Below are 12832 nucleotides of genomic sequence, written 5' to 3'. Positions count from 1 at the left end.
GGAGGCTTTGGAGTGATGTTGTGTGTTGGAAGCAACCTACGATATGTGCTCATTAGATCACAAATAGTGACATCTCTTAAAGTAAAAATACACATTGACAACATGAGTCAGTTGAAAATGATTCAGATATTGCTAGGGCCATCGTTCTATTCAGTCACAAATCTCATGTTAGAACTCAGTTAAGGATCATGCAGTTAATCTCGGATGAGAGAGTTATGTGTTGTCACCTTTTTACTTACCAATCAATTGAATTTGATCTTGGGTCAATGCTGAGGTGTGATTTACGTGGGGTTTGCAAATTGTTAAGTGCTGTAGTCACATGAGGGCGCTATTCATGTTGTCCATGAACTGCTCGGTACGTTGCCGTGTAAGTGATCTTGGTGTTTTGGACATGCTATGCGGGCACGAGAGATAGTGCCGGGTTTAATAATGCATTCATTTATAAAATGTTAATATCTTGGTTATGGGAGTTATAGACAAATGCAAATTGGTAGATATTTAATAGTCCGGATCGATTAATAGAGGGATTAAGTTACAATCAGTTTAGCTCCGGTACCCGTGAATATACGTGTAAATTGGTCGTTCCCGCCACAACCTTGGATCTTGCCCAAAACTTCTAGACAACTTTGTGGTCGTCAGGATCAGGGCCTGGAATGGTCCTGTGGATTTGCTGAATTGTACCAGCGGGGTTGGGGGCCCTAGGCTAGGGGCAGATTGGCTACATCGACTGGTGAGTTACATGTATATAGCGAGTTATATAATAGCTAATATAAGGTCATAAAAGTGGCTGTATGTAGCGGGGTGCAAGTTGAATGTCAAATTTGCAATGTGGTGTGCACGTACGTGTACCTCCACCTTTGTAATTGTACAATATATTATGCATGACGTTGAAAATCCGCAGCATGTACATATTAAATCGTAAGTTACACGTAGCACCAGCAATACTCTTCATTGATCATGGGAATTGGTATTTAATTTAATTTATATAACCCAAGATTCATGTTTGTTTAAATTAATAATTTTGTGCTGGCAGGTCTTCTCGTGAGACATGAGCCAAGTGGAGATCTCCAATAAACCAAAGGTTGAGAGTGACACAGGAACCCCAAAATTTGGTCTCACCACCGCGCCTCACCGCCGCGCCTCACTTTCTCTCGTCACCGGGAATTACAATACATTTATACCCTTGTGCACATCAGCAAATTTGAGGAAACGCTCCTGAAAATTGACCCTGATTTGAGCAGCCTCACGACGAAGTCTCTCATGAGCTTCTAGGGGCAGGTCATCAGTTAGGTTTTTATCAACAACGTCCAGGAGTACTGCTGTTAGTGCTTTAATGACTTGAGGCTGGAAGAAGGGGAAAACCAGTAATGTACAAGTTCATGTAGGTACTGTGGCGGGACAACTGACACCTTTTTGTGGCGGACCAGCAGACTGGCCGGATCGGAGATAGAATTGACCTGGCCTACCGCACAAATATATTTATTTGACCTTACGCAAGAATGAGCGGCTATCCAAACGCAAGGGGGGATATCAGTTAACGAACGGTGGACTATGCCTTAGGGGCTGTTCGTTTGGTGGAAGTTTACCACCGCTCTGTGATTAGGTAATTGATCCCAATGTCAATAAAGATTACAGTTAATGTCAATACAAGTGATACAGGACTGACTAAATCTCACGGTGACCAGTGATCTCTAAGGCAATTTTATGATTGGTTTATTCAATGTCAGTGCTCAGTTATCCGTTATATACAACAGCAATTAACTATATACAAAATTATCCTCACGGGGAGATAGTCCTATGTGGTCAACCGCACCACGGACGTGATTAATCAGCCTTATCCTTAACCTACACCAGAATAACCCTCGCAGTGATCAGGGTAAACCCTCACGGTGATCAGGGTAACCCTCACAATAACCAGGTAACCCTCACAGTGATCAGGGTAGCCCTCAAGTCTAAATAAATAATCTACTGATGGCTTATAACTGATAAGTCTTGACCACACAAGCAATTACAATCTTCGTAACTGTACAACACAACAGGGTACACTTATACAAGAATAATCTGTACTGCCTTACAAAGCAACACAGTTCCCAAACTGCAACAAGGTTTCAGGTGACTTAAATAACCCTCACCCACTTCAAGTTATTATGAAATAACACAGGTAAGTTGATTAAGAAGGCGATTATAATAGTCCTCACCAGACTCTAACGGAAACCTGCACCCGGTAAACCTCAACGAGGAAAGCAAGCTCCCAGACCAGGACCGCAACCAACCGTCGCTATGCCAACAAGCATGGAACAACGGCACACAATCCTTCTAGTCTAAGCTTCGCTAATTCCCCAATTAACTGGTTCGCTCGGGTTCCCTAACCCTATAATCTACCACTTCTTAAATAAACGAGACTGTCTAACGATTCCCAATCTTCAAAGAGATCTGATATAATCGGCAGCTCCGGCAACTGAGAACAAGTACCACACTAACCGATCGCACCAGGTACACTTGAGGTAGATCCCCAACCACCAGCGGTCGTACGTCAGATTTACTCTCGAAACACAACACAACTCCACAGAGCTCTGGTTAGCACGCTGCCATCTTGAGAAGTCCCGGCAACCCACGCAGCCAGCGCCAAGACCAAAGGTAATGCGCGCCTCTGATTGGTTGCCGCGCGCATGTTTAATGCATGATTAAGACGCTCCTGAATTATTAATGACCCAGACTAAACACAAGTCTGCGCAGCTACCCTGTTTCGCCACACAGGCCCCAGCTAAGCTTAGCCCGTCCCGGGTTAAAACGCTTAACCGAAATATTAAAAGAAACAGGGGTAATAGAAATTTATACAGCATAACATGTAAGGTTTACCTGAAACCACACAATACATGTTATACAATTAAAAACCATTCCATGAGATCTAGTTGATCAACCTCACATACGTGTTATACAAACACATCCATTACTGTACCTGCACGTGCAACCACGCTCTAGCACTTACCTGAGGCTTACCTAGTAATCCTCATACACCATAATTAACATAAATTATGCACTGTTGAATTAGAAAATATACGAACTTTTGCAACTTTATAAAATGCTTTAGAAAACCTTACAGAGATAACTAATATGAAAATTTAAGAACACTTCAACACACTTTATACTTTTACGCGGAGAAAAACGCTAGTTTGTGTCCGCAACTTTAAGATAAATTATGGTGAATCGTCTTTTTACAAATAATCCTAGGCAATCAAAAATCATGAATATAAAACAAATTTTAAATTGGAATTATTATGATTGGGAAGATAAAAACTGTAATTAGGCTTGGGTTGAGTAGCAGCTGGCGTCCACCCCCTTCTTGTACTTGGCAGTTGTGGTCTCCTCGTGGACCAGCTCACCGTCTAGGAAGGTTCACCGGTGGATCCGCTCCTCTAGCAGGGCTGCTATCCTCCTACACCTCTCCGGTGGCTCATCTAATGTCGTTCTCGAACTTCATGATCCAAGTGTTGCCACTGTCACTTTGGGGCAGTGGCCCCAGCAAGTCCACAGCCACTCACTCCATGGGCTCGCCCACCAAATACTGCTGGAGGGGGGATACTCTCCTCTGGGCAGGAGATTTCCTCCTCGCACACAGATCACAGCTCCTAATGAATGACCTCACATCTGCGGTCATCCCAGGCCAGTAGTACCGCAACTTGGCCTTAGCCAAGGTTTTTGTAACCCCAAGGTGACCGCTAGTCTGACCTCCATGTAGCTCCTGCAGTACAGCCTTTCTCAATTTCTCAGGCAGTACCAGTCGCCACCTAGATGACTTTCCGTCATCAGACTCCCAACTTCGGTACAGGACACCATCGCGCACCCCCAACTGATCCCATGAGGACCATAGGGTCTTGTGCGCCGAGGATGCGGCTGATACAGTCTCCCAAACCGGGCGGCTGTCCGACTCCTCTTTAGCCCTCACAATCCAACCAATACTTTGATCGTCAAGTTGTGCCCCCCTTACTTCATCCCTAGACCAGTGTGGTTCGGCAAAGATGCCCCTCACGTCTGCCTCAGGAACTGCTAAGTCAGAGTCAACCTCACGGCGACTCTCCTTCTCAGACACAACCGTTGGATTTCCGGCAACTTCCGTTGCCCCTTTCATATCAGACCGACCACACTGTTTACAGACCTTCCTAGACAACCCGTCAGCATTTCCATGCTTACGTCCAGGTCTGTGCTGAATGGACACGTCATACTCGGAGATTACCTCAAGCCACCGAGCAAGCTGACCCTCGGGGTTCTTAAAATCAAGTAACCACCTAAGAGCAGCATGATCGGTGCGAAGTAAAACTTTCCGACCATACAGATACTGTTTGAACTTCTTCAGATAGACAACTACCGCTAAAAGTTCTCTCCGGGTAACACAGTAGTTCCTCTCGGCCTTGCTGAGGTTGAGGCTTGCAAAGGCCAGGACCTTCTCATGACCCTCATGGACCTGGGACAAAACTGCCCCCAGTCCATCCCCACTAGCGTCCGTGTCCAAAACGTAATCAGACTCAGGTATGGGATATGCCAACACAGGTGCAGTCTGCAGCCTCAGTTTCAACTCTTCAAATGCCTCTTGGCAGGCATCCGTCCATCGAAACTCTCTTGACTTTTCAGTCAGCGCATGCAGAGGCGACGCTACCTCGGCAAATCCCCTGATAAACTTCCTATAATAAGAAGCGAGGCCTAAAAAGCTTCGAACTTCTCGGACACACTTAGGTGTGGGCCACTCAGCCACTGCCCGAACCTTTTCAGGGTCGGTAGCCACACCTTCAGACGACACTACATGACCCAAATAGGTCACAGAGCGCTTGAACAAAAAGCACTTACTAGGCTTCAACTTCAATCCAGCTTTTCGGAGTCTGGAGAGAACGACTCGAAGCCGTTCAATCTCCTCTCTCTCAGTCCTGCCATAAACAATGACATCATCCAGGTAGATGAGCAGTGTCTCCCACTGGAGACCCGCCATCACCTTCTCCATCAACCTCTCGAACGTCGCAGGGGCGTTACAAAGACCAAAGGGCATGCAACGCCACCTATACAACCCGTTCCGCATCACAAAGGTTGATTTCTGGCTCGCGTCCTCGTCGAGGGCGACCTGCCAATATCCCGACGCCAAATCAAGCGTCGAGAACCACTTTGCCCCTGCTAACGCATCTAGCGTCTCATCAATACGAGGGACAGGGTAAGCATCTTTGATTGTTACCCTATTCAACCCTCTGTAATCGACACAAAATCGTCGGGTCCCGTCCTTCTTCCGGACCAGCACCACGTTTGCAGCCCAGGGACTGTCAGATGGTTCTATAATGCCCCTCTTCTGCAAATCTTCCACCTGCCTCATTATTTCCTGTTGGTTACACAGGGGATGACGCCTTGGCCGCTCCTTAATAGGCCTCGCGGCGCCAGTATTGATCTGGTGTTTTACCACATCAGTCTGCCCTATGTCCTCATTACCACGGGAAAATACGTCCTGATATTCAATCAAACAAGCCTTCACCTCCTCATGATACTCCTCACCAATATTGATCTTACACTGGTCATACAGATCATGCAGGTGACTCGGCAGGTCTCCATAGACCTCACACTCATGGTTCTCACCAGGCAGGACTATGGAGTCAGCCTCAACCGCAGCAATTGTACCAACAGCTGTCCCCTTTCGGACAACGCGTCTCTCCTCATTCGGATTAAATATCCGCAGCGGTAGAGACTCGGCGTTTGGCTCCACCAGCGACCGGGCTAAAACTAAGCCTCGCTGAGCCAATTCGCCACCACCTTCCACAGGTTCAACCAAGGCCGGCTGTCGCATTGCCTCACAGGTACTGGCTACAGTACCAGGCACAATAGCCTCATGGCCCGCTGGGATCTCGGTGGTTTCCGCCACCAATACTCGACCGACAAACGGCTCACCAGCACCATTGGTACACCTTGATCTTTCTCCATTCAGCCTCAACCCCAACCTTCCAAAATCTAAGTTACCTCTGGTAGGTAACAAGAAGTCCATCCCTAATATACCCTCACACTTCATGTCGGCAAAAATTACCCTTACCGGGTAAACCGTTTTGCCTATTTGTATATCGACCCAAGCAGTACCCATTGTTGCTAATGGACTGCCATCAACTTGCCGAATGCTGGCCTCTTCCGCTTCCAGCACAGGCCTTTGCTCCTTGGGAATTTTATGATAAACAACACTACTGATTAAAGTGTCTGTTGAACCTGAATCAACTAAGAACCGACACTTCGCCCCTCTAACGACTCCATCGACAAACAGCCCACACCTTGGCCGGGAAACAGACTTGGGCTGAGCACCTAGTGGTTCTCTGCCTTTTTCTGTCCTGTGCCTCTGGTTGGCTTCGTTCGTCCCTCGTTTGGGCACTCGGGGAGGTCCAGCCTGCCCCTTTCTCTCTTTCCGAGGCTTGGTACATTCCTTGGCAAAATGACCAACCTCTTTACACCTGAAGCACTTCAACATACAAGGTTTCTTTTTCTCTAGTTTCGGCGACAGCCTCGCTGGAGGCTTATCGTCACTCTGGCTCGGCCCCTTACTCGTGAACTCAGTCAACATCTTGACAACCTGATCTATCTTCTTGGCTTGCTGCCCAGCATTCTCCTCCAACTTCTGCAAACGCTCTTCGGTGCCCGAGTCCATGGCCCTTGTGAATTTCGTTGGCTTCTTCTCTACTCGCCTTTCACTCTCAACTTTCTCGAAATTCTCAATCTCTATAGCTGCACGTATCGCCTCGTCCAGTGTCTTCGGACGGGCGCGATAAATGCCTTCCCGGACCACCTGACTCGACACAGCATCCATGAAGTGATTTTTCCCCAGGCACTCACGTGCCTCTTCGGGAATCTCTGGATAGGATTTCACCACCAACTCACGGACTGCCTGCCCCAGTTCTTGAAGACTCTCCTTCAACCCCTGACGTCGGCTCCTTAAGTCCACGAGGTAGTTCTCAGCCTGTTGGATGGGACCAAACCTCCTGTTTAGAACCTGAACAAGTTCTTCAAACGTGAACTTCTTGGACCCGTCGCCAAGAATACGGAGCGCATCACCCTGGAGGCTAGCAGCCAGGAACTCGGTTGCCTGCTCCTCACTCCACTGATTCACCTTCCTACACGCCTCAAAGTGGCGGTAGTACTCGTTCCAAAGAACCTTACCGTTATACCGATCGGGGGTAATCGTAGGCCTTCGAGGTCTACCGCTTGGTGTACCATAACCCTCACTACCCACCAACCTAGACTCCCTTTTTAGTGGCCAAGGGCCAACTCCAGGTGAGTCCACCTTATCGACAACTTTGTCAGATTTCTCCACAGTAGGGCGAGTAAGAAAACCCATCAACTCACTGTGTAACCCTCGCTCCTTCTCGGCGCAATCAACCTCATGGTTCAAAAACGGATTGGTGCTAGGACTACGCATGAGAATAGGCCTCACAGGCGTACTCTCAGCTTGCCTCGGCACTTCCTTTGGAACCAATTCCGGCGATGTGCCAACACAGGAACGCTCTCTTGCCTTCAGGTCGTACCCGAGGGTACCCTTAGGCAATTTCCATCTGATTTCAGAATCAACTTCAACCAGAGGTGTATCCCTACTCTTAGGGGTATCCTCATTCAGCGTTTTAGGCTGTGTACCTTTCTTGACAGCCTCCAACTCTGCGGACAAACGGTCCCTCTCCCACTTTAACCACTGAACCTCCATTCTTGATCGGTTCAGCTCGTCCAGGACAGAACCCTTGTCAGCCCCCATCGAGCTAACACCACTGTCCTTAACCACACTCATACTGGAGTTTCCTCCTGAGCAGGGATCTCAGTCTCAACTCGACTCTCTAGACTCGGCCACTGGCCACTTGGCGATACTGGTAACTCACAGGCAAACTCAGGCTGTGGGACTCCCAGTCCAAAGCCTCCAGAATTTACCAAGCTTTGTATACCTACTACCACCCGGTGAGTTCTCAACAGGATTGGCAGTTGCTGTCCTGCAGTACGTCGCAAGGATCGCAACTCCGCTCGAATCCTAAACAGAATCCCCACCAATGTCACCAACCCAATAATGAATACAATGTACAAGGCAGTAACAACCCAGGTAAGCATAACCCGCCTACCTCGTTACAATTACCCTCGCTGTGCACCTCTGTGAGGTACATCCACTTCACAACAAATGACAAAAATTTTACTCTTTATTGGTAAATACAACTATAACAAAATCACAGATCATCCCACTTCTGACACCATTTGTGGCGGGACAACTGACACCTTTTTGTGGCGGACCAGCAGACTGGCCGGATCGGAGATAGAATTGACCTGGCCTACCGCACAAATATATTTATTTGACCTTACGCAAGAATGAGCGGCTATCCAAACGCAAGGGGGGATATCAGTTAACGAACGGTGGACTATGCCTTAGGGGCTGTTCGTTTGGTGGAAGTTTACCACCGCTCTGTGATTAGGTAATTGATCCCAATGTCAATAAAGATTACAGTTAATGTCAATACAAGTGATACAGGACTGACTAAATCTCACGGTGACCAGTGATCTCTAAGGCAATTTTATGATTGGTTTATTCAATGTCAGTGCTCAGTTATCCGTTATATACAACAGCAATTAACTATATACAAAATTATCCTCACGGGGAGATAGTCCTATGTGGTCAACCGCACCACGGACGTGATTAATCAGCCTTATCCTTAACCTACACCAGAATAACCCTTGCAGTGATCAGGGTAAACCCTCACGGTGATCAGGGTAACCCTCACAATAACCAGGTAACCCTCACAGTGATCAGGGTAGCCCTCAAGTCTAAATAAATAATCTACTGATGGCTTATAACTGATAAGTCTTGACCACACAAGCAATTACAATCTTCGTAACTGTACAACACAACAGGGTACACTTATACAAGAATAATCTGTACTGCCTTACAAAGCAACACAGTTCCCAAACTGCAACAAGGTTTCAGGTGACTTAAATAACCCTCACCCACTTCAAGTTATTATGAAATAACACAGGTAAGTTGATTAAGAAGGCGATTATAATAGTCCTCACCAGACTCTAACGGAAACCTGCACCCGGTAAACCTCAACGAGGAAAGCAAGCTCCCAGACCAGGACCGCAACCAACCGTCGCTATGCCAACAAGCATGGAACAACGGCACACAATCCTTCTAGTCTAAGCTTCGCTAATTCCCCAATTAACTGGTTCGCTCGGGTTCCCTAACCCTATAATCTACCACTTCTTAAATAAACGAGACTGTCTAACGATTCCCAATCTTCAAAGAGATCTGATATAATCGGCAGCTCCGGCAACTGAGAACAAGTACCACACTAACCGATCGCACCAGGTACACTTGAGGTAGATCCCCAACCACCAGCGGTCGTACGTCAGATTTACTCTCGAAACACAACACAACTCCACAGAGCTCTGGTTAGCACGCTGCCATCTTGAGAAGTCCCGGCAACCCACGCAGCCAGCGCCAAGACCAAAGGTAATGCGCGCCTCTGATTGGTTGCCGCGCGCATGTTTAATGCATGATTAAGACGCTCCTGAATTATTAATGACCCAGACTAAACACAAGTCTGCGCAGCTACCCTGTTTCGCCACAGTACGTATTGTGAAAATACAGAACAGAGTTAAACGCACAATTGCAGGGGTAGTCCGCTAGCCCGAGGCTAGTGGTTTTAGTGGGAGGATTATTAGTTCCTACTTGTCGGTAGTCCGACGGGCTAGTGCCTTTTTTAGCAGGGCTTGAAAAGAAATACACACCGTAAATGTAACACCATGCCGTGCAGTGGTATTTTGATTGCAGACGCATGTACATGTATATTTGTACAGCCTACCGTTACACTGTAGACACGACGGGTTCTTTCCAGACACAACACGGCCCATGCGTACACCTATATTGGTCAAGACACTGAAGTGAGGACACTGTTTACATATTTTTTTGTCCCTCTGAGACAAGCAAACTGGGACAGTCCTCTCTTTGTATTTTTACATGATAGTAGTTGTCAAGCCTGCAAGGCGAGGCCATATTTACACTCGAAACTGAGGACAGTGGAGTGTCCTTATATAGATATGGCATATTATAAGTATTTGACCTTGATTACAGAGTTATCTAACACACTGACAAGGCCAATATTATGAAGAATTTTTTTCTAAAGTAGTAATAATATTCCTTAAGTATTGAGCCTGCATAAATTCTAATGGAGAGAGTGGTATTTTATATTCAACCTTGTTGAGATGGCAACTTGAATCTGATCCTTCCATGATGCACCACTGCCCACCCGTCATCAAAGCTAATGACTGTTAATGTGTCGTGCCTGCATGGCCACCTGTAGATGAAAGAAGATTCAAGCATCCAATTTTGGCATGTACATGGATGTTCATAAAGGCATATCTTAGTCTTTAGACTACACAAAGAACTTAGTGTGATCCTTCATTATAAAATGTTACTGAGCAGTCCATAACTTTTGGGGCTTGCTGAAATTTGATACCTCGGCTTACCACAAAATAGCTAAGTTAGTGGTAAACTTAAGAATTCCCCATCGCTGCAAATTACACCCACCTTATTTAGTTGTGTGTCCACAAATGATGAAATAAGTAGACACCGAAAAGACCTGTGATTATGAAAAGACCAAATACTCCCACAAAGAGAAGCTTCACATCCCGGCGATTTTTCTGCACTTTGCCTAACATTTCTGTCCAGACTGGAGTTACTTGCTCACGTACGCTAGGCAGTTGTGGCTCAGCTGGCCTACATGTATGCACCAGACGGGGTCTGAATGCACGTGTAGGTCTACGTCTGGTTCTGGGCCCAAAGCTGCGTCCTGGCGTGCACCCAGGCCTGCACCTAGGCCTGGGCTCAGTTAGGAGCTTGTGGACAGGCAACGGACTTAGCTGGGGGCTTGGTGCTCTGTCTTGCGTCAAATCTGCCATCTCCAATGAGGTTGCCATATTGCAAGTGTAGATCTTAAAACTGCATCATGGGATACCCATTTACATGTATGTCCTCATATGTCTAACATATGAGGACAGTAGTTCTTGGGAAATACAGTAAATTCAAGCACATCCCTCCACTTATACAAATTCCTCTTTTCATTGACAAAGTATAATACATTCTCTGAAAAAGGGGGGATGCACCCCTGGGCATTAACAACAACATTCAAAGGGATCCAAAATAGTGGGTGTTAGAAAGTGAGGACATTCTTTTTTCAATTTGTAACTACATGCAATGGGGAATTTTCAGGTGGCAACCACCACAGTGCTCATTTCTTGAGTAGACCGCATGACTTTAATAAAAATTAATGTTTGTGGTTTTAATTAGTGATCATTATGTCTTCACTTCTGACTGCATGAGAAACCTCAAGCAGAAAAATATAAATTCTGCTTAAAGGGGGTGGCCATGGGATGTCAAAAAGGTAGGTCTTTTGCCACCACCCCTCCCATCACCAGTCTCCTATAGACATTTATCACCATGCAGCCATCTTGAATTTGTCACAGAGTCTACAGAGCCAAGACGAGGCTGGCAGAATAATGTACGCTGGGCACGGATTCAATATTTAGACCTTGACACTGCAGCTTTTCTTACAGTCAGGGAAACTAGACCAGGCTGCAGAGCGATAATGGTCCATATCTATATGCCCGAGCATTCAGGGGATTCTCTTGGCCATCCAAATAAAAACTTCATCCAGCCTACTGTCATTTTTCATGTTTTTCAAACTACACAATAGGAAAAACAAACATTTTTCAATGCTGTCTTGAACTGTGCACAAATGCTTGAAATAACAATTATCTAATAATGGTTAGCACCCACTGAGCTTTAACATCCCAAACGCTGTTTCATTCTACCATAGGTTCAACACCGTAACTCACATCAAGCCAATAGAACACACAACTGCACTGCAGATTAACAACCCTGTCGAAAATTTCAACAAAGGTTTTCAAACTTTATTTCAAATTCCAATGAGCTGCAAAATTTTTAACAAATTAGAAATTCTTGTCAAACAGCACAGTTTGAAATCAGGTTTTCACATAAACCCTCGGTTAAAAATGACTAAAACTTCTGAACAGGAGGGTTTTACTTTGTGATGAGTGGCAATTTTAAATCCAGCCAATTTTTTCTCACCTTGCCCAATTACTTGTACATGTCTCTGTTCAAAGTGGAGTTATGTGATGGTTAAGTGCTACTAGTTGCTATAATCAAAATAATGCAAAGATATGAGCATAGAAACTGCATATGTACATGTAATGTGGGTGGAGGTTGAGTGAGAAATTCTGATAATCCAGTTCATAAGTGATGTCAGTTAAAATCCTGTGCCCATAAAGTTGAACATATTTGGAACTGGAACTTAGCATGCACCTTGCATGATTACCTAATGAGAGGCTTGCACGTATGGTACATGTATTACAAAATCACTTATCAACCAGACAGGCCTACAGCAGTATCAAGGGCTGGGTACAATTGGAAAAACAGCCGTACACAATATGACACCTTCCCCTGCCACATTATCTCTGTATACAATATTTCAAAACCAGTTTTAACAATTCTTTCCAAATATCGAATTTTCAATGAAGTCATCACATCTTCACACAATGAAAATACACTTTTTGGCAAGAAGGTGTTATTTTGGAATGCAGCAAGCTTAAGAAAAATGCATTTTAAATTCTGTCAAATTCACAGAAAATTGCATATGACAACACATTTCAGTAGAAATAGAATTAGACTGCACAAAACCCCAGCTAGAGTTATAAGCTTGTATTTGTTAAACATTTCATACAGTAATTGATGAGATGGTGTAGCCTAGCATCAAAGATCCAAAAGATGTCACAGCAT

The 12832-nt window shown here is 45.6% G+C and overlaps 2 long non-coding RNA genes across 2 annotated transcripts in view; one reads left to right on the top strand and one right to left on the bottom strand.

Moving 5' to 3' along the window:
* Nucleotides 1–3377, bottom strand: part of LOC110986752 (uncharacterized) — a 152281-nt gene extending 148904 nt beyond the window's left edge. Inside the window, exon 1 of the long non-coding RNA XR_015426697.1 lies at nucleotides 2482–3377. This is a non-coding gene — a long non-coding RNA (uncharacterized LOC110986752). The remainder of the gene's footprint in view (nucleotides 1–2481) is intronic.
* LOC147797773 (uncharacterized) overlaps nucleotides 1–12832 on the top strand; it is a 461720-nt gene that overhangs the window by 242432 nt on the left and 206456 nt on the right. The gene's annotated exons all lie outside the window — the stretch shown is intronic.

The sequence above is a fragment of the Acanthaster planci genome, linkage group LG10 (genome assembly GCF_054643075.1).
Source record: "Acanthaster planci isolate LZ-2023a linkage group LG10, COTS_SCS, whole genome shotgun sequence".
NCBI lineage: Eukaryota > Metazoa > Echinodermata > Asteroidea > Valvatida > Acanthasteridae > Acanthaster > Acanthaster planci.
This window is presented reverse-complemented; position numbering and strand designations above follow the sequence as displayed.